General features: G+C 46.3%; 35 non-coding genes across 35 annotated transcripts; all 35 read right to left on the reverse strand.

Annotated features, from left to right (window-relative positions):
• Nucleotides 1-169: 169 nt before the first annotated feature.
• trnav-cac (transfer RNA valine (anticodon CAC)) lies at nucleotides 170-242 on the reverse strand. The gene has a single exon. It is a non-coding gene; the product is annotated as a tRNA-Val (tRNA).
• Nucleotides 243-746: 504 nt separating this feature from the next.
• Nucleotides 747-819, reverse strand: trnav-cac (transfer RNA valine (anticodon CAC)). Its single transcript has one exon. It is a non-coding gene; the product is annotated as a tRNA-Val (tRNA).
• Nucleotides 820-1,323: 504 nt separating this feature from the next.
• trnav-cac (transfer RNA valine (anticodon CAC)) lies at nucleotides 1,324-1,396 on the reverse strand. Its single transcript has one exon. It is a non-coding gene; the product is annotated as a tRNA-Val (tRNA).
• Nucleotides 1,397-2,477: 1,081 nt separating this feature from the next.
• On the reverse strand, nucleotides 2,478-2,550 carry trnav-cac (transfer RNA valine (anticodon CAC)). The gene has a single exon. It is a non-coding gene; the product is annotated as a tRNA-Val (tRNA).
• A 1,081-nt stretch (nucleotides 2,551-3,631) lies between these two features.
• Nucleotides 3,632-3,704, reverse strand: trnav-cac (transfer RNA valine (anticodon CAC)). Its single transcript has one exon. It is a non-coding gene; the product is annotated as a tRNA-Val (tRNA).
• A 1,081-nt stretch (nucleotides 3,705-4,785) lies between these two features.
• On the reverse strand, nucleotides 4,786-4,858 carry trnav-cac (transfer RNA valine (anticodon CAC)). The gene has a single exon. It is a non-coding gene; the product is annotated as a tRNA-Val (tRNA).
• Nucleotides 4,859-5,362: 504 nt separating this feature from the next.
• On the reverse strand, nucleotides 5,363-5,435 carry trnav-cac (transfer RNA valine (anticodon CAC)). The gene has a single exon. It is a non-coding gene; the product is annotated as a tRNA-Val (tRNA).
• A 207-nt stretch (nucleotides 5,436-5,642) lies between these two features.
• On the reverse strand, nucleotides 5,643-5,715 carry trnav-cac (transfer RNA valine (anticodon CAC)). Its single transcript has one exon. It is a non-coding gene; the product is annotated as a tRNA-Val (tRNA).
• A 504-nt stretch (nucleotides 5,716-6,219) lies between these two features.
• Nucleotides 6,220-6,292, reverse strand: trnav-cac (transfer RNA valine (anticodon CAC)). The gene has a single exon. It is a non-coding gene; the product is annotated as a tRNA-Val (tRNA).
• A 504-nt stretch (nucleotides 6,293-6,796) lies between these two features.
• trnav-cac (transfer RNA valine (anticodon CAC)) lies at nucleotides 6,797-6,869 on the reverse strand. Its single transcript has one exon. It is a non-coding gene; the product is annotated as a tRNA-Val (tRNA).
• A 504-nt stretch (nucleotides 6,870-7,373) lies between these two features.
• Nucleotides 7,374-7,446, reverse strand: trnav-cac (transfer RNA valine (anticodon CAC)). The gene has a single exon. It is a non-coding gene; the product is annotated as a tRNA-Val (tRNA).
• A 504-nt stretch (nucleotides 7,447-7,950) lies between these two features.
• trnav-cac (transfer RNA valine (anticodon CAC)) lies at nucleotides 7,951-8,023 on the reverse strand. The gene has a single exon. It is a non-coding gene; the product is annotated as a tRNA-Val (tRNA).
• A 504-nt stretch (nucleotides 8,024-8,527) lies between these two features.
• trnav-cac (transfer RNA valine (anticodon CAC)) lies at nucleotides 8,528-8,600 on the reverse strand. Its single transcript has one exon. It is a non-coding gene; the product is annotated as a tRNA-Val (tRNA).
• A 207-nt stretch (nucleotides 8,601-8,807) lies between these two features.
• trnav-cac (transfer RNA valine (anticodon CAC)) lies at nucleotides 8,808-8,880 on the reverse strand. Its single transcript has one exon. It is a non-coding gene; the product is annotated as a tRNA-Val (tRNA).
• Nucleotides 8,881-9,384: 504 nt separating this feature from the next.
• trnav-cac (transfer RNA valine (anticodon CAC)) lies at nucleotides 9,385-9,457 on the reverse strand. Its single transcript has one exon. It is a non-coding gene; the product is annotated as a tRNA-Val (tRNA).
• A 504-nt stretch (nucleotides 9,458-9,961) lies between these two features.
• On the reverse strand, nucleotides 9,962-10,034 carry trnav-cac (transfer RNA valine (anticodon CAC)). The gene has a single exon. It is a non-coding gene; the product is annotated as a tRNA-Val (tRNA).
• A 504-nt stretch (nucleotides 10,035-10,538) lies between these two features.
• On the reverse strand, nucleotides 10,539-10,611 carry trnav-cac (transfer RNA valine (anticodon CAC)). The gene has a single exon. It is a non-coding gene; the product is annotated as a tRNA-Val (tRNA).
• Nucleotides 10,612-11,395: 784 nt separating this feature from the next.
• Nucleotides 11,396-11,468, reverse strand: trnav-cac (transfer RNA valine (anticodon CAC)). The gene has a single exon. It is a non-coding gene; the product is annotated as a tRNA-Val (tRNA).
• Nucleotides 11,469-11,972: 504 nt separating this feature from the next.
• Nucleotides 11,973-12,045, reverse strand: trnav-cac (transfer RNA valine (anticodon CAC)). Its single transcript has one exon. It is a non-coding gene; the product is annotated as a tRNA-Val (tRNA).
• Nucleotides 12,046-12,252: 207 nt separating this feature from the next.
• On the reverse strand, nucleotides 12,253-12,325 carry trnav-cac (transfer RNA valine (anticodon CAC)). The gene has a single exon. It is a non-coding gene; the product is annotated as a tRNA-Val (tRNA).
• A 504-nt stretch (nucleotides 12,326-12,829) lies between these two features.
• On the reverse strand, nucleotides 12,830-12,902 carry trnav-cac (transfer RNA valine (anticodon CAC)). Its single transcript has one exon. It is a non-coding gene; the product is annotated as a tRNA-Val (tRNA).
• Nucleotides 12,903-13,983: 1,081 nt separating this feature from the next.
• Nucleotides 13,984-14,056, reverse strand: trnav-cac (transfer RNA valine (anticodon CAC)). The gene has a single exon. It is a non-coding gene; the product is annotated as a tRNA-Val (tRNA).
• A 207-nt stretch (nucleotides 14,057-14,263) lies between these two features.
• trnav-cac (transfer RNA valine (anticodon CAC)) lies at nucleotides 14,264-14,336 on the reverse strand. Its single transcript has one exon. It is a non-coding gene; the product is annotated as a tRNA-Val (tRNA).
• A 504-nt stretch (nucleotides 14,337-14,840) lies between these two features.
• On the reverse strand, nucleotides 14,841-14,913 carry trnav-cac (transfer RNA valine (anticodon CAC)). The gene has a single exon. It is a non-coding gene; the product is annotated as a tRNA-Val (tRNA).
• A 504-nt stretch (nucleotides 14,914-15,417) lies between these two features.
• On the reverse strand, nucleotides 15,418-15,490 carry trnav-cac (transfer RNA valine (anticodon CAC)). Its single transcript has one exon. It is a non-coding gene; the product is annotated as a tRNA-Val (tRNA).
• Nucleotides 15,491-15,994: 504 nt separating this feature from the next.
• trnav-cac (transfer RNA valine (anticodon CAC)) lies at nucleotides 15,995-16,067 on the reverse strand. The gene has a single exon. It is a non-coding gene; the product is annotated as a tRNA-Val (tRNA).
• A 1,361-nt stretch (nucleotides 16,068-17,428) lies between these two features.
• Nucleotides 17,429-17,501, reverse strand: trnav-cac (transfer RNA valine (anticodon CAC)). The gene has a single exon. It is a non-coding gene; the product is annotated as a tRNA-Val (tRNA).
• Nucleotides 17,502-18,005: 504 nt separating this feature from the next.
• trnav-cac (transfer RNA valine (anticodon CAC)) lies at nucleotides 18,006-18,078 on the reverse strand. Its single transcript has one exon. It is a non-coding gene; the product is annotated as a tRNA-Val (tRNA).
• Nucleotides 18,079-18,285: 207 nt separating this feature from the next.
• Nucleotides 18,286-18,358, reverse strand: trnav-cac (transfer RNA valine (anticodon CAC)). The gene has a single exon. It is a non-coding gene; the product is annotated as a tRNA-Val (tRNA).
• A 504-nt stretch (nucleotides 18,359-18,862) lies between these two features.
• On the reverse strand, nucleotides 18,863-18,935 carry trnav-cac (transfer RNA valine (anticodon CAC)). The gene has a single exon. It is a non-coding gene; the product is annotated as a tRNA-Val (tRNA).
• A 1,081-nt stretch (nucleotides 18,936-20,016) lies between these two features.
• Nucleotides 20,017-20,089, reverse strand: trnav-cac (transfer RNA valine (anticodon CAC)). Its single transcript has one exon. It is a non-coding gene; the product is annotated as a tRNA-Val (tRNA).
• Nucleotides 20,090-20,296: 207 nt separating this feature from the next.
• Nucleotides 20,297-20,369, reverse strand: trnav-cac (transfer RNA valine (anticodon CAC)). The gene has a single exon. It is a non-coding gene; the product is annotated as a tRNA-Val (tRNA).
• Nucleotides 20,370-20,873: 504 nt separating this feature from the next.
• Nucleotides 20,874-20,946, reverse strand: trnav-cac (transfer RNA valine (anticodon CAC)). Its single transcript has one exon. It is a non-coding gene; the product is annotated as a tRNA-Val (tRNA).
• A 504-nt stretch (nucleotides 20,947-21,450) lies between these two features.
• trnav-cac (transfer RNA valine (anticodon CAC)) lies at nucleotides 21,451-21,523 on the reverse strand. The gene has a single exon. It is a non-coding gene; the product is annotated as a tRNA-Val (tRNA).
• Nucleotides 21,524-22,027: 504 nt separating this feature from the next.
• On the reverse strand, nucleotides 22,028-22,100 carry trnav-cac (transfer RNA valine (anticodon CAC)). The gene has a single exon. It is a non-coding gene; the product is annotated as a tRNA-Val (tRNA).
• Between the last annotated feature and the right edge of the window lie 692 nt (nucleotides 22,101-22,792).

The following is a 22,792-nucleotide window of genomic DNA, read 5'->3' on the forward strand; positions in this document are numbered from 1 at the left end:
TTTGCAGATGATCTTGGTCTGACGGCTTCATCAGGAGTTGACTTTGATCACAATGAAAGAGTTTGAAGACATTTGTAAAGAGGTTGGGATGGAAGTCAGCTCCTACATACATGTACAAGGGCGTGGTTCTCAGCCAAGGAGTGGAGAAAAGCTCAACGTCAGCCTGGAGTGTTTCCGCCCAGTTTCGAACTGGGGACCTTTCGCGTGTGAGGCGAACGTGATGACCACTACACCACGGAAACGGCGGCTTGTTTAGCATTGGGCATATGGCCCTCTGCTCTTTGCAGATGATCTTGGTCTGACGGCTTCATCAGGAGTTGACTTTGATCACAATGAAAGAGTTTGAAGACATTTGTAAAGAGGTTGGGATGGAAGTCAGCTCCTACATACATGTACGAGACCGTGGTTCTCAGCCAAGGAGTGGAGAAATTCTCAACGTTGGCCCGGAGTGATGTTCATCCCCAATAATACAGAATTATAGTGCATACCTCCTCTTAACCCCGGCCAGATACCTGCCAATTAAATATACTCAAGGAGTCCTCGTTAGTATAGTGGACAGTATCTCTGCTTGTCACGCAGAAGACCAGGGTTCGATTCCCTGACGGGGAGTTTCTTGTTAATAAGCCACGAATAAATCTGTTGGCTTCATCAGAGAGTTGAATTTTGCAGAAACTAGACGAGTGGTCTTTAATGACCAATCGAGAGAAGATATTCCGCTGCAGAGTAAACCAAAAAAAAGACGATATTGTTTCCGCCCAGTTTCGAACTGGGGACCTTTCGCGTGTGAGGCGAACGTGATGACCACTACACCACGGAAACGGCGGCTTGTTTGGCATTGGGCATATGGCCCTCTGCTCTTTGCAGATGATCTTGGTCTGACGGCTTCATCAGGATTTGACTTTGATCACAATGAAAGAGTTTGAAGACATTTGTAAAGAGGTTGGGATGGAAGTCAGCTCCTACATACATGTACGAGACCGTGGTTCTCAGCCAAGGAGTGGAGAAATTCTCAACGTTGGCCCGGAGTGATGTTCATCCCCAATAATACAGAATTATAGTGCATACCTCCTCTTAACCCCGGCCAGATACCTGCCAATTAAATATACTCAAGGAGTCCTCGTTAGTATAGTGGACAGTATCTCTGCTTGTCACGCAAAAGACCAGGGTTCGATTCCCTGACGGGGAGTTTCTTGTTAATAAGCCACGAATAAATCTGTTGGCTTCATCAGAGAGTTGAATTTTGCAGAAACTAGACGAGTGGTCTTTAATGACCAATCGAGAGAAGATATTCCGCTGCAGAGTAAACCAAAAAAAAGACGATATTGTTTCCGCCCAGTTTCGAACTGGGGACCTTTCGCGTGTGAGGCGAACGTGATGACCACTACACCACGGAAACGGCGGCTTGTTTGGCATTGGGCATATGGCCCTCTGCTCTTTGCAGATGATCTTGGTCTGACGGCTTCATCAGGATTTGACTTTGATCACAATGAAAGAGTTTGAAGACATTTGTAAAGAGGTTGGGATGGAAGTCAGCTCCTACATACATGTACGAGACCGTGGTTCTCAGCCAAGGAGTGGAGAAATTCTCAACGTTGGCCCGGAGTGATGTTCATCCCCAATAATACAGAATTATAGTGCATACCTCCTCTTAACCCCGGCCAGATACCTGCCAATTAAATATACTCAAGGAGTCCTCGTTAGTATAGTGGACAGTATCTCTGCTTGTCACGCAGAAGACCAGGGTTCGATTCCCTGACGGGGAGTTTCTTGTTAATAAGCCACGAATAAATCTGTTGGCTTCATCAGAGAGTTGAATTTTGCAGAAACTAGACGAGTGGTCTTTAATGACCAATCGAGAGAAGATATTCCGCTGCAGAGTAAACCAAAAAAAAGACGATATTGTTTCTGCCCAGTTTCGAACTGGGGACCTTTCGCGTGTGAGGCGAACGTGATGACCACTACACCACGGAAACGGCGGCTTGTTTGGCATTGGGCATATGGCCCTCTGCTCTTTGCAGATGATCTTGGTCTGACGGCTTCATCAGGATTTGACTTTGATCACAATGAAAGAGTTTGAAGACATTTGTAAAGAGGTTGGGATGGAAGTCAGCTCCTACATACATGTACGAGACCGTGGTTCTCAGCCAAGGAGTGGAGAAATTCTCAACGTTGGCCCGGAGTGATGTTCATCCCCAATAATACAGAATTATAGTGCATACCTCCTCTTAACCCCGGCCAGATACCTGCCAATTAAATATACTCAAGGAGTCCTCGTTAGTATAGTGGACAGTATCTCTGCTTGTCACGCAAAAGACCAGGGTTCGATTCCCTGACGGGGAGTTTCTTGTTAATAAGCCACGAATAAATCTGTTGGCTTCATCAGAGAGTTGAATTTTGCAGAAACTAGACGAGTGGTCTTTAATGACCAATCGAGAGAAGATATTCCGCTGCAGAGTAAACCAAAAAAAAGACGATATTGTTTCCGCCCAGTTTCGAACTGGGGACCTTTCGCGTGTGAGGCGAACGTGATGACCACTACACCACGGAAACGGCGGCTTGTTTGGCATTGGGCATATGGCCCTCTGCTCTTTGCAGATGATCTTGGTCTGACGGCTTCATCAGGATTTGACTTTGATCACAATGAAAGAGTTTGAAGACATTTGTAAAGAGGTTGGGATGGAAGTCAGCTCCTACATACATGTACGAGACCGTGGTTCTCAGCCAAGGAGTGGAGAAATTCTCAACGTTGGCCCGGAGTGATGTTCATCCCCAATAATACAGAATTATAGTGCATACCTCCTCTTAACCCCGGCCAGATACCTGCCAATTAAATATACTCAAGGAGTCCTCGTTAGTATAGTGGACAGTATCTCTGCTTGTCACGCAAAAGACCAGGGTTCGATTCCCTGACGGGGAGTTTCTTGTTAATAAGCCACGAATAAATCTGTTGGCTTCATCAGAGAGTTGAATTTTGCAGAAACTAGACGAGTGGTCTTTAATGACCAATCGAGAGAAGATATTCCGCTGCAGAGTAAACCAAAAAAAAGACGATATTGTTTCTGCCCAGTTTCGAACTGGGGACCTTTCGCGTGTGAGGCGAACGTGATGACCACTACACCACGGAAACGGCGGCTTGTTTGGCATTGGGCATATGGCCCTCTGCTCTTTGCAGATGATCTTGGTCTGACGGCTTCATCAGGATTTGACTTTGATCACAATGAAAGAGTTTGAAGACATTTGTAAAGAGGTTGGGATGGAAGTCAGCTCCTACATACATGTACGAGACCGTGGTTCTCAGCCAAGGAGTGGAGAAATTCTCAACGTTGGCCCGGAGTGATGTTCATCCCCAATAATACAGAATTATAGTGCATACCTCCTCTTAACCCCGGCCAGATACCTGCCAATTAAATATACTCAAGGAGTCCTCGTTAGTATAGTGGACAGTATCTCTGCTTGTCACGCAAAAGACCAGGGTTCGATTCCCTGACGGGGAGTTTCTTGTTAATAAGCCACGAATAAATCTGTTGGCTTCATCAGAGAGTTGAATTTTGCAGAAACTAGACGAGTGGTCTTTAATGACCAATCGAGAGAAGATATTCCGCTGCAGAGTAAACCAAAAAAAAGACGATATTGTTTCCGCCCAGTTTCGAACTGGGGACCTTTCGCGTGTGAGGCGAACGTGATGACCACTACACCACGGAAACGGCGGCTTGTTTGGCATTGGGCATATGGCCCTCTGCTCTTTGCAGATGATCTTGGTCTGACGGCTTCATCAGGATTTGACTTTGATCACAATGAAAGAGTTTGAAGACATTTGTAAAGATGTTGGGATGGAAGTCAGCTCCTACATACATGTACGAGACCGTGGTTCTCAGCCAAGGAGTGGAGAAATTCTCAACGTTGGCCCGGAGTGATGTTCATCCCCAATAATACAGAATTATAGTGCATACCTCCTCTTAACCCCGGCCAGATACCTGCCAATTAAATATACTCAAGGAGTCCTCGTTAGTATAGTGGACAGTATCTCTGCTTGTCACGCAAAAGACCAGGGTTCGATTCCCTGACGGGGAGTTTCTTGTTAATAAGCCACGAATAAATCTGTTGGCTTCATCAGAGAGTTGAATTTTGCAGAAACTAGACGAGTGGTCTTTAATGACCAATCGAGAGAAGATATTCCGCTGCAGAGTAAACCAAAAAAAAGACGATATTGTTTCTGCCCAGTTTCGAACTGGGGACCTTTCGCGTGTGAGGCGAACGTGATGACCACTACACCACGGAAACGGCGGCTTGTTTGGCATTGGGCATATGGCCCTCTGCTCTTTGCAGATGATCTTGGTCTGACGGCTTCATCAGGATTTGACTTTGATCACAATGAAAGAGTTTGAAGACATTTGTAAAGAGGTTGGGATGGAAGTCAGCTCCTACATACATGTACGAGACCGTGGTTCTCAGCCAAGGAGTGGAGAAATTCTCAACGTTGGCCCGGAGTGATGTTCATCCCCAATAATACAGAATTATAGTGCATACCTCCTCTTAACCCCGGCCAGATACCTGCCAATTAAATATACTCAAGGAGTCCTCGTTAGTATAGTGGACAGTATCTCTGCTTGTCACGCAAAAGACCAGGGTTCGATTCCCTGACGGGGAGTTTCTTGTTAATAAGCCACGAATAAATCTGTTGGCTTCATCAGAGAGTTGAATTTTGCAGAAACTAGACGAGTGGTCTTTAATGACCAATCGAGAGAAGATATTCCGCTGCAGAGTAAACCAAAAAAAAGACGATATTGTTTCCGCCCAGTTTCGAACTGGGGACCTTTCGCGTGTGAGGCGAACGTGATGACCACTACACCACGGAAACGGCGGCTTGTTTGGCATTGGGCATATGGCCCTCTGCTCTTTGCAGATGATCTTGGTCTGACGGCTTCATCAGGATTTGACTTTGATCACAATGAAAGAGTTTGAAGACATTTGTAAAGATGTTGGGATGGAAGTCAGCTCCTACATACATGTACGAGACCGTGGTTCTCAGCCAAGGAGTGGAGAAATTCTCAACGTTGGCCCGGAGTGATGTTCATCCCCAATAATACAGAATTATAGTGCATACCTCCTCTTAACCCCGGCCAGATACCTGCCAATTAAATATACTGAAGGAGTCCTCGTTAGTATAGTGGACAGTATCTCTGCTTGTCACGCAGAAGACCAGTGTTCGATTCCCTGACGGGGAGTTTCTTGTTAATAAGCCACGAATAAATCTGTTGGCTTCATCAGAGAGTTAAATTTTGCAGAAACTAGACGAGTGGTCTTTAATGACCAATCGAGAGAAGATATTCCGCTGCAGAGTAAACCAAAAAAAAAACGATATTGTTTCCGCCCAGTTTCGAACTGGGGACCTTTCGCGTGTGAGGCGAACGTGATGACCACTACACCACGGAAACGGCGGCTTGTTTGGCATTGGGCATATGGCCCTCTGCTCTTTGCAGATGATCTTGGTCTGACGGCTTCATCAGGAGTTGACTTTGATCACAATGAAAGAGTTTGAAGACATTTGTAAAGAGGTTGGGATGGAAGTCAGCTCCTACATACATGTACAAGGGCGTGGTTCTCAGCCAAGGAGTGGAGAAAAGCTCAACGTCAGCCTGGAGTGTTTCCGCCCAGTTTCGAACTGGGGACCTTTCGCGTGTGAGGCGAACGTGATGACCACTACACCACGGAAACGGCGGCTTGTTTAGCATTGGGCATATGGCCCTCTGCTCTTTGCAGATGATCTTGGTCTGACGGCTTCATCAGGAGTTGACTTTGATCACAATGAAAGAGTTTGAAGACATTTGTAAAGAGGTTGGGATGGAAGTCAGCTCCTACATACATGTACGAGACCGTGGTTCTCAGCCAAGGAGTGGAGAAATTCTCAACGTTGGCCCGGAGTGATGTTCATCCCCAATAATACAGAATTATAGTGCATACCTCCTCTTAACCCCGGCCAGATACCTGCCAATTAAATATACTCAAGGAGTCCTCGTTAGTATAGTGGACAGTATCTCTGCTTGTCACGCAGAAGACCAGGGTTCGATTCCCTGACGGGGAGTTTCTTGTTAATAAGCCACGAATAAATCTGTTGGCTTCATCAGAGAGTTGAATTTTGCAGAAACTAGACGAGTGGTCTTTAATGACCAATCGAGAGAAGATATTCCGCTGCAGAGTAAACCAAAAAAAAGACGATATTGTTTCCGCCCAGTTTCGAACTGGGGACCTTTCGCGTGTGAGGCGAACGTGATGACCACTACACCACGGAAACGGCGGCTTGTTTGGCATTGGGCATATGGCCCTCTGCTCTTTGCAGATGATCTTGGTCTGACGGCTTCATCAGGATTTGACTTTGATCACAATGAAAGAGTTTGAAGACATTTGTAAAGAGGTTGGGATGGAAGTCAGCTCCTACATACATGTACGAGACCGTGGTTCTCAGCCAAGGAGTGGAGAAATTCTCAACGTTGGCCCGGAGTGATGTTCATCCCCAATAATACAGAATTATAGTGCATACCTCCTCTTAACCCCGGCCAGATACCTGCCAATTAAATATACTCAAGGAGTCCTCGTTAGTATAGTGGACAGTATCTCTGCTTGTCACGCAAAAGACCAGGGTTCGATTCCCTGACGGGGAGTTTCTTGTTAATAAGCCACGAATAAATCTGTTGGCTTCATCAGAGAGTTGAATTTTGCAGAAACTAGACGAGTGGTCTTTAATGACCAATCGAGAGAAGATATTCCGCTGCAGAGTAAACCAAAAAAAAGACGATATTGTTTCCGCCCAGTTTCGAACTGGGGACCTTTCGCGTGTGAGGCGAACGTGATGACCACTACACCACGGAAACGGCGGCTTGTTTGGCATTGGGCATATGGCCCTCTGCTCTTTGCAGATGATCTTGGTCTGACGGCTTCATCAGGATTTGACTTTGATCACAATGAAAGAGTTTGAAGACATTTGTAAAGAGGTTGGGATGGAAGTCAGCTCCTACATACATGTACGAGACCGTGGTTCTCAGCCAAGGAGTGGAGAAATTCTCAACGTTGGCCCGGAGTGATGTTCATCCCCAATAATACAGAATTATAGTGCATACCTCCTCTTAACCCCGGCCAGATACCTGCCAATTAAATATACTCAAGGAGTCCTCGTTAGTATAGTGGACAGTATCTCTGCTTGTCACGCAGAAGACCAGGGTTCGATTCCCTGACGGGGAGTTTCTTGTTAATAAGCCACGAATAAATCTGTTGGCTTCATCAGAGAGTTGAATTTTGCAGAAACTAGACGAGTGGTCTTTAATGACCAATCGAGAGAAGATATACCGCTGCAGAGTAAACCAAAAAAAAGACGATATTGTTTCCGCCCAGTTTCGAACTGGGGACCTTTCGCGTGTGAGGCGAACGTGATGACCACTACACCACGGAAACGGCGGCTTGTTTGGCATTGGGCATATGGCCCTCTGCTCTTTGCAGATGATCTTGGTCTGACGGCTTCATCAGGATTTGACTTTGATCACAATGAAAGAGTTTGAAGACATTTGTAAAGAGGTTGGGATGGAAGTCAGCTCCTACATACATGTACGAGACCGTGGTTCTCAGCCAAGGAGTGGAGAAATTCTCAACGTTGGCCCGGAGTGATGTTCATCCCCAATAATACAGAATTATAGTGCATACCTCCTCTTAACCCCGGCCAGATACCTGCCAATTAAATATACTCAAGGAGTCCTCGTTAGTATAGTGGACAGTATCTCTGCTTGTCACGCAAAAGACCAGGGTTCGATTCCCTGACGGGGAGTTTCTTGTTAATAAGCCACGAATAAATCTGTTGGCTTCATCAGAGAGTTGAATTTTGCAGAAACTAGACGAGTGGTCTTTAATGACCAATCGAGAGAAGATATTCCGCTGCAGAGTAAACCAAAAAAAAGACGATATTGTTTCCGCCCAGTTTCGAACTGGGGACCTTTCGCGTGTGAGGCGAACGTGATGACCACTACACCACGGAAACGGCGGCTTGTTTGGCATTGGGCATATGGCCCTCTGCTCTTTGCAGATGATCTTGGTCTGACGGCTTCATCAGGATTTGACTTTGATCACAATGAAAGAGTTTGAAGACATTTGTAAAGATGTTGGGATGGAAGTCAGCTCCTACATACATGTACGAGACCGTGGTTCTCAGCCAAGGAGTGGAGAAATTCTCAACGTTGGCCCGGAGTGATGTTCATCCCCAATAATACAGAATTATAGTGCATACCTCCTCTTAACCCCGGCCAGATACCTGCCAATTAAATATACTGAAGGAGTCCTCGTTAGTATAGTGGACAGTATCTCTGCTTGTCACGCAGAAGACCAGGGTTCGATTCCCTGACGGGGAGTTTCTTGTTAATAAGCCACGAATAAATCTGTTGGCTTCATCAGAGAGTTAAATTTTGCAGAAACTAGACGAGTGGTCTTTAATGACCAATCGAGAGAAGATATTCCGCTGCAGAGTAAACCAAAAAAAAAACGATATTGTTTCCGCCCAGTTTCGAACTGGGGACCTTTCGCGTGTGAGGCGAACGTGATGACCACTACACCACGGAAACGGCGGCTTGTTTGGCATTGGGCATATGGACCTCTGCTCTTTGCAGATGATCTTGGTCTGACGGCTTCATCAGGAGTTGACTTTGATCACAATGAAAGAGTTTGAAGACATTTGTAAAGAGGTTGGGATGGAAGTCAGCTCCTACATACATGTACAAGGGCGTGGTTCTCAGCCAAGGAGTGGAGAAAAGCTCAACGTCAGCCTGGAGTGTTTCCGCCCAGTTTCGAACTGGGGACCTTTCGCGTGTGAGGCGAACGTGATGACCACTACACCACGGAAACGGCGGCTTGTTTAGCATTGGGCATATGGCCCTCTGCTCTTTGCAGATGATCTTGGTCTGACGGCTTCATCAGGAGTTGACTTTGATCACAATGAAAGAGTTTGAAGACATTTGTAAAGAGGTTGGGATGGAAGTCAGCTCCTACATACATGTACGAGACCGTGGTTCTCAGCCAAGGAGTGGAGAAATTCTCAACGTTGGCCCGGAGTGATGTTCATCCCCAATAATACAGAATTATAGTGCATACCTCCTCTTAACCCCGGCCAGATACTTGCCAATTAAATATACTCAAGGAGTCCTCGTTAGTATAGTGGACAGTATCTCTGCTTGTCACGCAGAAGACCAGGGTTCGATTCCCTGACGGGGAGTTTCTTGATAATAAGCCACGAATAAATCTGTTGGCTTCATCAGAGAGTTGAATTTTGCAGAAACTAGACGAGTGGTCTTTAATGACCAATCGAGAGAAGATATTCCGCTGCAGAGTAAACCAAAAAAAAGACGATATTGTTTCCGCCCAGTTTCGAACTGGGGACCTTTCGCGTGTGAGGCGAACGTGATGACCACTACACCACGGAAACGGCGGCTTGTTTGGCATTGGGCATATGGCCCTCTGCTCTTTGCAGATGATCTTGGTCTGACGGCTTCATCAGGATTTGACTTTGATCACAATGAAAGAGTTTGAAGACATTTGTAAAGAGGTTGGGATGGAAGTCAGCTCCTACATACATGTACGAGACCGTGGTTCTCAGCCAAGGAGTGGAGAAATTCTCAACGTTGGCCCGGAGTGATGTTCATCCCCAATAATACAGAATTATAGTGCATACCTCCTCTTAACCCCGGCCAGATACCTGCCAATTAAATATACTCAAGGAGTCCTCGTTAGTATAGTGGACAGTATCTCTGCTTGTCACGCAAAAGACCAGGGTTCGATTCCCTGACGGGGAGTTTCTTGTTAATAAGCCACGAATAAATCTGTTGGCTTCATCAGAGAGTTGAATTTTGCAGAAACTAGACGAGTGGTCTTTAATGACCAATCGAGAGAAGATATTCCGCTGCAGAGTAAACCAAAAAAAAGACGATATTGTTTCCGCCCAGTTTCGAACTGGGGACCTTTCGCGTGTGAGGCGAACGTGATGACCACTACACCACGGAAACGGCGGCTTGTTTGGCATTGGGCATATGGCCCTCTGCTCTTTGCAGATGATCTTGGTCTGACGGCTTCATCAGGATTTGACTTTGATCACAATGAAAGAGTTTGAAGACATTTGTAAAGAGGTTGGGATGGAAGTCAGCTCCTACATACATGTACGAGACCGTGGTTCTCAGCCAAGGAGTGGAGAAATTCTCAACGTTGGCCCGGAGTGATGTTCATCCCCAATAATACAGAATTATAGTGCATACCTCCTCTTAACCCCGGCCAGATACCTGCCAATTAAATATACTGAAGGAGTCCTCGTTAGTATAGTGGACAGTATCTCTGCTTGTCACGCAGAAGACCAGGGTTCGATTCCCTGACGGGGAGTTTCTTGTTAATAAGCCACGAATAAATCTGTTGGCTTCATCAGAGAGTTGAATTTTGCAGAAACTAGACGAGTGGTCTTTAATGACCAATCGAGAGAAGATATTCCGCTGCAGAGTAAACCAAAAAAAAGACGATATTGTTTCCGCCCAGTTTCGAACTGGGGACCTTTCGCGTGTGAGGCGAACGTGATGACCACTACACCACGGAAACGGCGGCTTGTTTGGCATTGGGCATATGGCCCTCTGCTCTTTGCAGATGATCTTGGTCTGACGGCTTCATCAGGATTTGACTTTGATCACAATGAAAGAGTTTGAAGACATTTGTAAAGAGGTTGGGATGGAAGTCAGCTCCTACATACATGTACGAGACCGTGGTTCTCAGCCAAGGAGTGGAGAAATTCTCAACGTTGGCCCGGAGTGATGTTCATCCCCAATAATACAGAATTATAGTGCATACCTCCTCTTAACCCCGGCCAGATACCTGCCAATTAAATATACTGAAGGAGTCCTCGTTAGTATAGTGGACAGTATCTCTGCTTGTCACGCAGAAGACCAGGGTTCGATTCCCTGACGGGGAGTTTCTTGTTAATAAGCCACGAATAAATCTGTTGGCTTCATCAGAGAGTTGAATTTTGCAGAAACTAGACGAGTGGTCTTTAATGACCAATCGAGAGAAGATATTCCGCTGCAGAGTAAACCAAAAAAAAAACGATATTGTTTCTGCCCAGTTTCGAACTGGGGACCTTTCGCGTGTGAGGCGAACGTGATGACCACTACACCACGGAAACGGTGGCTTGTTTGGCATTGGGCATATGGCCCTCTGCTCTTTGCAGATGATCTTGGTCTGACGGCTTCATCAGGAGTTGACTTTGATCACAATGAAAGAGTTTGAAGACATTTGTAAAGAGGTTGGGATGGAAGTCAGCTCCTACATACATGTACAAGGGCGTGGTTCTCAGCCAAGGAGTGGAGAAAAGCTCAACGTCAGCCTGGAGTGTTTCCGCCCAGTTTCGAACTGGGGACCTTTCGCGTGTGAGGCGAACGTGATGACCACTACACCACGGAAACGGCGGCTTGTTTGGCATTGGGCATATGGCCCTCTGCTCTTTGCAGATGATCTTGGTCTGACGGCTTCATCAGGAGTTGACTTTGATCACAATGAAAGAGTTTGAAGACATTTGTAAAGAGGTTGGGATGGAAGTCAGCTCCTACATACATGTACGAGACCGTGGTTCTCAGCCAAGGAGTGGAGAAATTCTCAACGTTGGCCCGGAGTGATGTTCATCCCCAATAATACAGAATTATAGTGCATACCTCCTCTTAACCCCGGCCAGATACCTGCCAATTAAATATACTGAAGGAGTCCTCGTTAGTATAGTGGACAGTATCTCTGCTTGTCACGCAGAAGACCAGGGTTCGATTCCCTGACGGGGAGTTTCTTGTTAATAAGCCACGAATAAATCTGTTGGCTTCATCAGAGAGTTAAATTTTGCAGAAACTAGACGAGTGGTCTTTAATGACCAATCGAGAGAAGATATTCCGCTGCAGAGTAAACCAAAAAAAAACCGATATTGTTTCCGCCCAGTTTCGAACTGGGGACCTTTCGCGTGTGAGGCGAACGTGATGACCACTACACCACGGAAACGGTGGCTTGTTTGGCATTGGGCATATGGCCCTCTGCTCTTTGCAGATGATCTTGGTCTGACGGCTTCATCAGGAGTTGACTTTGATCACAATGAAAGAGTTTGAAGACATTTGTAAAGAGGTTGGGATGGAAGTCAGCTCCTACATACATGTACAAGGGCGTGGTTCTCAGCCAAGGAGTGGAGAAAAGCTCAACGTCAGCCTGGAGTGTTTCCGCCCAGTTTCGAACTGGGGACCTTTCGCGTGTGAGGCGAACGTGATGACCACTACACCACGGAAACGGCGGCTTGTTCGGCATTGGGCTAATGGCCCTCTGCTCTCTGCAGATGATCTTGGTCTGACGGCTTCATCAGGAGTTGACTTTGATCACAATGAAAGAGTTTGAAGACATTTGTAAAGAGGTTGGGATGGAAGTCAGCTCCTACATACATGTACGAGACCGTGGTTCTCAGCCAAGGAGTGGAGAAATTCTCAACGTTGGCCCGGAGTGATGTTCATCCCCAATAATACAGAATTATAGTGCATACCTCCTCTTAACCCCGGCCAGATACCTGCCAATTAAATATACTCAAGGAGTCCTCGTTAGTATAGTGGACAGTATCTCTGCTTGTCACGCAGAAGACCAGGGTTCGATTCCCTGACGGGGAGTTTCTTGTTAATAAGCCACGAATAAATCTGTTGGCTTCATCAGAGAGTTGAATTTTGCAGAAACTAGACGAGTGGTCTTTAATGACCAATCGAGAGAAGATATTCCGCTGCAGAGTAAACCAAAAAAAAGACGATATTGTTTCCGCCCAGTTTCGAACTGGGGACCTTTCGCGTGTGAGGCGAACGTGATGACCACTACACCACGGAAACGGCGGCTTGTTTGGCATTGGGCATATGGCCCTCTGCTCTTTGCAGATGATCTTGGTCTGACGGCTTCATCAGGATTTGACTTTGATCACAATGAAAGAGTTTGAAGACATTTGTAAAGAGGTTGGGATGGAAGTCAGCTCCTACATACATGTACGAGACCGTGGTTCTCAGCCAAGGAGTGGAGAAATTCTCAACGTTGGCCCGGAGTGATGTTCATCCCCAATAATACAGAATTATAGTGCATACCTCCTCTTAACCCCGGCCAGATACCTGCCAATTAAATATACTCAAGGAGTCCTCGTTAGTATAGTGGACAGTATCTCTGCTTGTCACGCAGAAGACCAGGGTTCGATTCCCTGACGGGGAGTTTCTTGTTAATAAGCCACGAATAAATCTGTTGGCTTCATCAGAGAGTTGAATTTTGCAGAAACTAGACGAGTGGTCTTTAATGACCAATCGAGAGAAGATATTCCGCTGCAGAGTAAACCAAAAAAAAGACGATATTGTTTCCGCCCAGTTTCGAACTGGGGACCTTTCGCCTGTGAGGCGAACGTGATGACCACTACACCACGGAAACGGCGGCTTGTTTGGCATTGGGCATATGGCCCTCTGCTCTTTGCAGATGATCTTGGTCTGACGGCTTCATCAGGATTTGACTTTGATCACAATGAAAGAGTTTGAAGACATTTGTAAAGAGGTTGGGATGGAAGTCAGCTCCTACATACATGTACGAGACCGTGGTTCTCAGCCAAGGAGTGGAGAAATTCTCAACGTTGGCCCGGAGTGATGTTCATCCCCAATAATACAGAATTATAGTGCATACCTCCTCTTAACCCCGGCCAGATACCTGCCAATTAAATATACTCAAGGAGTCCTCGTTAGTATAGTGGACAGTATCTCTGCTTGTCACGCAGAAGACCAAGGTTCGATTCCCTGACGGGGAGTTTCTTGTTAATAAGCCACGAATAAATCTGTAGGCTTCATCAGAGAGTTGAATTTTGCAGAAACTAGACGAGTGGTCTTTAATGACCAATCGAGAGAAGATATTCCGCTGCAGAGTAAACCAAAAAAAAAACGATATTGTTTCCGCCCAGTTTCGAACTGGGGACCTTTCGCGTGTGAGGCGAACGTGATGACCACTACACCACGGAAACGGCGGCTTGTTTGGCATTGGGCATATGGCCCTCTGCTCTTTGCAGATGATCTTGGTCTGACGGCTTCATCAGGAGTTGACTTTGATCACAATGAAAGAGTTTGAAGACATTTGTAAAGAGGTTGGGATGGAAGTCAGCTCCTACATACATGTACAAGGGCGTGGTTCTCAGCCAAGGAGTGGAGAAAAGCTCAACGTCAGCCTGGAGTGTTTCCGCCCAGTTTCGAACTGGGGACCTTTCGCGTGTGAGGCGAACGTGATGACCACTACACCACGGAAACGGCGGCTTGTTTGGCATTGGGCATATGGCCCTCTGCTCTTTGCAGATGATCTTGGTCTGACGGCTTCATCAGGAGTTGACTTTGATCACAATGAAAGAGTTTGAAGACATTTGTAAAGAGGTTGGGATGGAAGTCAGCTCCTACATACATGTACGAGACCGTGGTTCTCAGCCAAGGAGTGGAGAAATTCTCAACGTTGGCCCGGAGTGATGTTCATCCCCAATAATACAGAATTATAGTGCATACCTCCTCTTAACCCCGGCCAGATACCTGCCAATTAAATATACTCAAGGAGTCCTCGTTAGTATAGTGGACAGTATCTCTGCTTGTCACGCAGAAGACCAAGGTTCGATTCCCTGACGGGGAGTTTCTTGTTAATAAGCCACGAATAAATCTGTAGGCTTCATCAGAGAGTTGAATTTTGCAGAAACTAGACGAGTGGTCTTTAATGACCAATCGAGAGAAGATATTCCGCTGCAGAGTAAACCAAAAAAAAAACGATATTGTTTCCGCCCAGTTTCGAACTGGGGACCTTTCGCGTGTGAGGCGAACGTGATGACCACTACACCACGGAAACGGCGGCTTGTTTGGCATTGGGCATATGGCCCTCTGCTCTTTGCAGATGATCTTGGTCTGACGGCTTCATCAGGAGTTGACTTTGATCACAATGAAAGAGTTTGAAGACATTTGTAAAGAGGTTGGGATGGAAGTCAGCTCCTACATACATGTACGAGACCGTGGTTCTCAGCCAAGGAGTGGAGAAATTCTCAACGTTGGCCCGGAGTGATGTTCATCCCCAATAATACAGAATTATAGTGCATACCTCCTCTTAACCCCGGCCAGATACCTGCCAATTAAATATACTCAAGGAGTCCTCGTTAGTATAGTGGACAGTATCTCTGCTTGTCACGCAGAAGACCAGGGTTCGATTCCCTGACGGGGAGTTTCTTGTTAATAAGCCACGAATAAATCTGTTGGCTTCATCAGAGAGTTGAATTTTGCAGAAACTAGACGAGTGGTCTTTAATGACCAATCGAGAGAAGATATTCCGCTGCAGAGTAAACCAAAAAAAAGACGATATTGTTTCCGCCCAGTTTCGAACTGGGGACCTTTCGCGTGTGAGGCGAACGTGATGACCACTACACCACGGAAACGGCGGCTTGTTTGGCATTGGGCATATGGCCCTCTGCTCTTTGCAGATGATCTTGGTCTGACGGCTTCATCAGGATTTGACTTTGATCACAATGAAAGAGTTTGAAGACATTTGTAAAGAGGTTGGGATGGAAGTCAGCTCCTACATACATGTACAAGACCGTGGTTCTCAGCCAAGGAGTGGAGAAATTCTCAACGTTGGCCCGGAGTGATGTTCATCCCCAATAATACAGAATTATAGTGCATACCTCCTCTTAACCCCGGCCAGATACCTGCCAATTAAATATACTCAAGGAGTCCTCGTTAGTATAGTGGACAGTATCTCTGCTTGTCACGCAGAAGACCAGGGTTCGATTCCCTGACGGGGAGTTTCTTGTTAATAAGCCACGAATAAATCTGTTGGCTTCATCAGAGAGTTGAATTTTGCAGAAACTAGACGAGTGGTCTTTAATGACCAATCGAGAGAAGATATTCCGCTGCAGAGTAAACCAAAAAAAAGACGATATTGTTTCCGCCCAGTTTCGAACTGGGGACCTTTCGCGTGTGAGGCGAACGTGATGACCACTACACCACGGAAACGGCGGCTTGTTTGGCATTGGGCATATGGCCCTCTGCTCTTTGCAGATGATCTTGGTCTGACGGCTTCATCAGGATTTGACTTTGATCACAATGAAAGAGTTTGAAGACATTTGTAAAGAGGTTGGGATGGAAGTCAGCTCCTACATACATGTACGAGACCGTGGTTCTCAGCCAAGGAGTGGAGAAATTCTCAACGTTGGCCCGGAGTGATGTTCATCCCCAATAATACAGAATTATAGTGCATACCTCCTCTTAACCCCGGCCAGATACCTGCCAATTAAATATACTCAAGGAGTCCTCGTTAGTATAGTGGACAGTATCTCTGCTTGTCACGCAGAAGACCAGGGTTCGATTCCCTGACGGGGAGTTTCTTGTTAATAAGCCACGAATAAATCTGTTGGCTTCATCAGAGAGTTGAATTTTGCAGAAACTAGACGAGTGGTCTTTAATGACCAATCGAGAGAAGATATTCCGCTGCAGAGTAAACCAAAAAAAAGACGATATTGTTTCCGCCCAGTTTCGAACTGGGGACCTTTCGCCTGTGAGGCGAACGTGATGACCACTACACCACGGAAACGGCGGCTTGTTTGGCATTGGGCATATGGCCCTCTGCTCTTTGCAGATGATCTTGGTCTGACGGCTTCATCAGGATTTGACTTTGATCACAATGAAAGAGTTTGAAGACATTTGTAAAGAGGTTGGGATGGAAGTCAGCTCCTACATACATGTACGAGACCGTGGTTCTCAGCCAAGGAGTGGAGAAATTCTCAACGTTGGCCCGGAGTGATGTTCATCCCCAATAATACAGAATTATAGTGCATACCTCCTCTTAACCCCGGCCAGATACCTGCCAATTAAATATACTGAAGGAGTCCTCGTTAGTATAGTGGACAGTATCTCTGCTTGTCACGCAGAAGACCAGGGTTCGATTCCCTGACGGGGAGTTTCTTGTTAATAAGCCACGAATAAATCTGTTGGCTTCATCAGAGAGTTGAATTTTGCAGAAACTAGACGAGTGGTCTTTAATGACCAATCGAGAGAAGATATTCCGCTGCAGAGTAAACCAAAAAAAAAACGATATTGTTTCTGCCCAGTTTCGAACTGGGGACCTTTCGCGTGTGAGGCGAACGTGATGACCACTACACCACGGAAACGGTGGCTTGTTTGGCATTGGGCATATGGCCCTCTGCTCTTTGCAGATGATCTTGGTCTGACGGCTTCATCAGGAGTTGACTTTGATCACAATGAAAGAGTTTGAAGACATTTGTAAAGAGGTTGGGATGGAAGTCAGCTCCTACATACATGTACAAGGGCGTGGTTCTCAGCCAAGGAGTGGAGAAAAGCTCAACGTCAGCCTGGAGTGTTTCCGCCCAGTTTCGAACTGGGGACCTTTCGCGTGTGAGGCGAACGTGATGACCACTACACCACGGAAACGGCGGCTTGTTTGGCATTGGGCATATGGCCCTCTGCTCTTTGCAGATGATCTTGGTCTGACGGCTTCATCAGGAGTTGACTTTGATCACAATGAAAGAGTTTGAAGACATTTGTAAAGAGGTTGGGATGGAAGTCAGCTCCTACATACATGTACGAGACCGTGGTTCTCAGCCAAGGAGTGGAGAAATTCTCAACGTTGGCCCGGAGTGATGTTCATCCCCAATAATACAGAATTATAGTGCATACCTCCTCTTAACCCCGGCCAGATACCTGCCAATTAAATATACTGAAGGAGTCCTCGTTAGTATAGTGGACAGTATCTCTGCTTGTCACGCAGAAGACCAGGGTTCGATTCCCTGACGGGGAGTTTCTTGTTAATAAGCCACGAATAAATCTGTTGGCTTCATCAGAGAGTTAAATTTTGCAGAAACTAGACGAGTGGTCTTTAATGACCAATCGAGAGAAGATATTCCGCTGCAGAGTAAACCAAAAAAAAACCGATATTGTTTCCGCCCAGTTTCGAACTGGGGACCTTTCGCGTGTGAGGCGAACGTGATGACCACTACACCACGGAAACGGTGGCTTGTTTGGCATTGGGCATATGGCCCTCTGCTCTTTGCAGATGATCTTGGTCTGACGGCTTCATCAGGAGTTGACTTTGATCACAATGAAAGAGTTTGAAGACATTTGTAAAGAGGTTGGGATGGAAGTCAGCTCCTACATACATGTACAAGGGCGTGGTTCTCAGCCAAGGAGTGGAGAAAAGCTCAACGTCAGCCTGGAGTGTTTCCGCCCAGTTTCGAACTGGGGACCTTTCGCGTGTGAGGCGAACGTGATGACCACTACACCACGGAAACGGCGGCTTGTTCGGCATTGGGCTAATGGCCCTCTGCTCTCTGCAGATGATCTTGGTCTGACGGCTTCATCAGGAGTTGACTTTGATCACAATGAAAGAGTTTGAAGACATTTGTAAAGAGGTTGGGATGGAAGTCAGCTCCTACATACATGTACGAGACCGTGGTTCTCAGCCAAGGAGTGGAGAAATTCTCAACGTTGGCCCGGAGTGATGTTCATCCCCAATAATACAGAATTATAGTGCATACCTCCTCTTAACCCCGGCCAGATACCTGCCAATTAAATATACTCAAGGAGTCCTCGTTAGTATAGTGGACAGTATCTCTGCTTGTCACGCAGAAGACCAGGGTTCGATTCCCTGACGGGGAGTTTCTTGTTAATAAGCCACGAATAAATCTGTTGGCTTCATCAGAGAGTTGAATTTTGCAGAAACTAGACGAGTGGTCTTTAATGACCAATCGAGAGAAGATATTCCGCTGCAGAGTAAACCAAAAAAAAGACGATATTGTTTCCGCCCAGTTTCGAACTGGGGACCTTTCGCGTGTGAGGCGAACGTGATGACCACTACACCACGGAAACGGCGGCTTGTTTGGCATTGGGCATATGGCCCTCTGCTCTTTGCAGATGATCTTGGTCTGACGGCTTCATCAGGATTTGACTTTGATCACAATGAAAGAGTTTGAAGACATTTGTAAAGAGGTTGGGATGGAAGTCAGCTCCTACATACATGTACGAGACCGTGGTTCTCAGCCAAGGAGTGGAGAAATTCTCAACGTTGGCCCGGAGTGATGTTCATCCCCAATAATACAGAATTATAGTGCATACCTCCTCTTAACCCCGGCCAGATACCTGCCAATTAAATATACTCAAGGAGTCCTCGTTAGTATAGTGGACAGTATCTCTGCTTGTCACGCAGAAGACCAGGGTTCGATTCCCTGACGGGGAGTTTCTTGTTAATAAGCCACGAATAAATCTGTTGGCTTCATCAGAGAGTTGAATTTTGCAGAAACTAGACGAGTGGTCTTTAATGACCAATCGAGAGAAGATATTCCGCTGCAGAGTAAACCAAAAAAAAGACGATATTGTTTCCGCCCAGTTTCGAACTGGGGACCTTTCGCCTGTGAGGCGAACGTGATGACCACTACACCACGGAAACGGCGGCTTGTTTGGCATTGGGCATATGGCCCTCTGCTCTTTGCAGATGATCTTGGTCTGACGGCTTCATCAGGATTTGACTTTGATCACAATGAAAGAGTTTGAAGACATTTGTAAAGAGGTTGGGATGGAAGTCAGCTCCTACATACATGTACGAGACCGTGGTTCTCAGCCAAGGAGTGGAGAAATTCTCAACGTTGGCCCGGAGTGATGTTCATCCCCAATAATACAGAATTATAGTGCATACCTCCTCTTAACCCCGGCCAGATACCTGCCAATTAAATATACTCAAGGAGTCCTCGTTAGTATAGTGGACAGTATCTCTGCTTGTCACGCAGAAGACCAAGGTTCGATTCCCTGACGGGGAGTTTCTTGTTAATAAGCCACGAATAAATCTGTAGGCTTCATCAGAGAGTTGAATTTTGCAGAAACTAGACGAGTGGTCTTTAATGACCAATCGAGAGAAGATATTCCGCTGCAGAGTAAACCAAAAAAAAAACGATATTGTTTCCGCCCAGTTTCGAACTGGGGACCTTTCGCGTGTGAGGCGAACGTGATGACCACTACACCACGGAAACGGCGGCTTGTTTGGCATTGGGCATATGGCCCTCTGCTCTTTGCAGATGATCTTGGTCTGACGGCTTCATCAGGAGTTGACTTTGATCACAATGAAAGAGTTTGAAGACATTTGTAAAGAGGTTGGGATGGAAGTCAGCTCCTACATACATGTACAAGGGCGTGGTTCTCAGCCAAGGAGTGGAGAAAAGCTCAACGTCAGCCTGGAGTGTTTCCGCCCAGTTTCGAACTGGGGACCTTTCGCGTGTGAGGCGAACGTGATGACCACTACACCACGGAAACGGCGGCTTGTTTGGCATTGGGCATATGGCCCTCTGCTCTTTGCAGATGATCTTGGTCTGACGGCTTCATCAGGAGTTGACTTTGATCACAATGAAAGAGTTTGAAGACATTTGTAAAGAGGTTGGGATGGAAGTCAGCTCCTACATACATGTACGAGACCGTGGTTCTCAGCCAAGGAGTGGAGAAATTCTCAACGTTGGCCCGGAGTGATGTTCATCCCCAATAATACAGAATTATAGTGCATACCTCCTCTTAACCCCGGCCAGATACCTGCCAATTAAATATACTCAAGGAGTCCTCGTTAGTATAGTGGACAGTATCTCTGCTTGTCACGCAGAAGACCAAGGTTCGATTCCCTGACGGGGAGTTTCTTGTTAATAAGCCACGAATAAATCTGTAGGCTTCATCAGAGAGTTGAATTTTGCAGAAACTAGACGAGTGGTCTTTAATGACCAATCGAGAGAAGATATTCCGCTGCAGAGTAAACCAAAAAAAAAACGATATTGTTTCCGCCCAGTTTCGAACTGGGGACCTTTCGCGTGTGAGGCGAACGTGATGACCACTACACCACGGAAACGGCGGCTTGTTTGGCATTGGGCATATGGCCCTCTGCTCTTTGCAGATGATCTTGGTCTGACGGCTTCATCAGGAGTTGACTTTGATCACAATGAAAGAGTTTGAAGACATTTGTAAAGAGGTTGGGATGGAAGTCAGCTCCTACATACATGTACGAGACCGTGGTTCTCAGCCAAGGAGTGGAGAAATTCTCAACGTTGGCCCGGAGTGATGTTCATCCCCAATAATACAGAATTATAGTGCATACCTCCTCTTAACCCCGGCCAGATACCTGCCAATTAAATATACTCAAGGAGTCCTCGTTAGTATAGTGGACAGTATCTCTGCTTGTCACGCAGAAGACCAGGGTTCGATTCCCTGACGGGGAGTTTCTTGTTAATAAGCCACGAATAAATCTGTTGGCTTCATCAGAGAGTTGAATTTTGCAGAAACTAGACGAGTGGTCTTTAATGACCAATCGAGAGAAGATATTCCGCTGCAGAGTAAACCAAAAAAAAGACGATATTGTTTCCGCCCAGTTTCGAACTGGGGACCTTTCGCGTGTGAGGCGAACGTGATGACCACTACACCACGGAAACGGCGGCTTGTTTGGCATTGGGCATATGGCCCTCTGCTCTTTGCAGATGATCTTGGTCTGACGGCTTCATCAGGATTTGACTTTGATCACAATGAAAGAGTTTGAAGACATTTGTAAAGAGGTTGGGATGGAAGTCAGCTCCTACATACATGTACAAGACCGTGGTTCTCAGCCAAGGAGTGGAGAAATTCTCAACGTTGGCCCGGAGTGATGTTCATCCCCAATAATACAGAATTATAGTGCATACCTCCTCTTAACCCCGGCCAGATACCTGCCAATTAAATATACTCAAGGAGTCCTCGTTAGTATAGTGGACAGTATCTCTGCTTGTCACGCAGAAGACCAGGGTTCGATTCCCTGACGGGGAGTTTCTTGTTAATAAGCCACGAATAAATCTGTTGGCTTCATCAGAGAGTTGAATTTTGCAGAAACTAGACGAGTGGTCTTTAATGACCAATCGAGAGAAGATATACCGCTGCAGAGTAAACCAAAAAAAAGACGATATTGTTTCCGCCCAGTTTCGAACTGGGGACCTTTCGCGTGTGAGGCGAACGTGATGACCACTACACCACGGAAACGGCGGCTTGTTTGGCATTGGGCATATGGCCCTCTGCTCTTTGCAGATGATCTTGGTCTGACGGCTTCATCAGGATTTGACTTTGATCACAATGAAAGAGTTTGAAGACATTTGTAAAGAGGTTGGGATGGAAGTCAGCTCCTACATACATGTACGAGACCGTGGTTCTCAGCCAAGGAGTGGAGAAATTCTCAACGTTGGCCCGGAGTGATGTTCATCCCCAATAATACAGAATTATAGTGCATACCTCCTCTTAACCCCGGCCAGATACCTGCCAATTAAATATACTCAAGGAGTCCTCGTTAGTATAGTGGACAGTATCTCTGCTTGTCACGCAGAAGACCAGGGTTCGATTCCCTGACGGGGAGTTTCTTGTTAATAAGCCACGAATAAATCTGTTGGCTTCATCAGAGAGTTGAATTTTGCAGAAACTAGACGAGTGGTCTTTAATGACCAATCGAGAGAAGATATTCCGCTGCAGAGTAAACCAAAAAAAAGACGATATTGTTTCCGCCCAGTTTCGAACTGGGGACCTTTCGCCTGTGAGGCGAACGTGATGACCACTACACCACGGAAACGGCGGCTTGTTTGGCATTGGGCATATGGCCCTCTGCTCTTTGCAGATGATCTTGGTCTGACGGCTTCATCAGGATTTGACTTTGATCACAATGAAAGAGTTTGAAGACATTTGTA

Source organism: Pungitius pungitius, unplaced genomic scaffold (assembly GCF_949316345.1).
Source record: "Pungitius pungitius unplaced genomic scaffold, fPunPun2.1 scaffold_25, whole genome shotgun sequence".
NCBI classification, from domain to species: Eukaryota; Metazoa; Chordata; class Actinopteri; order Perciformes; family Gasterosteidae; genus Pungitius; species Pungitius pungitius.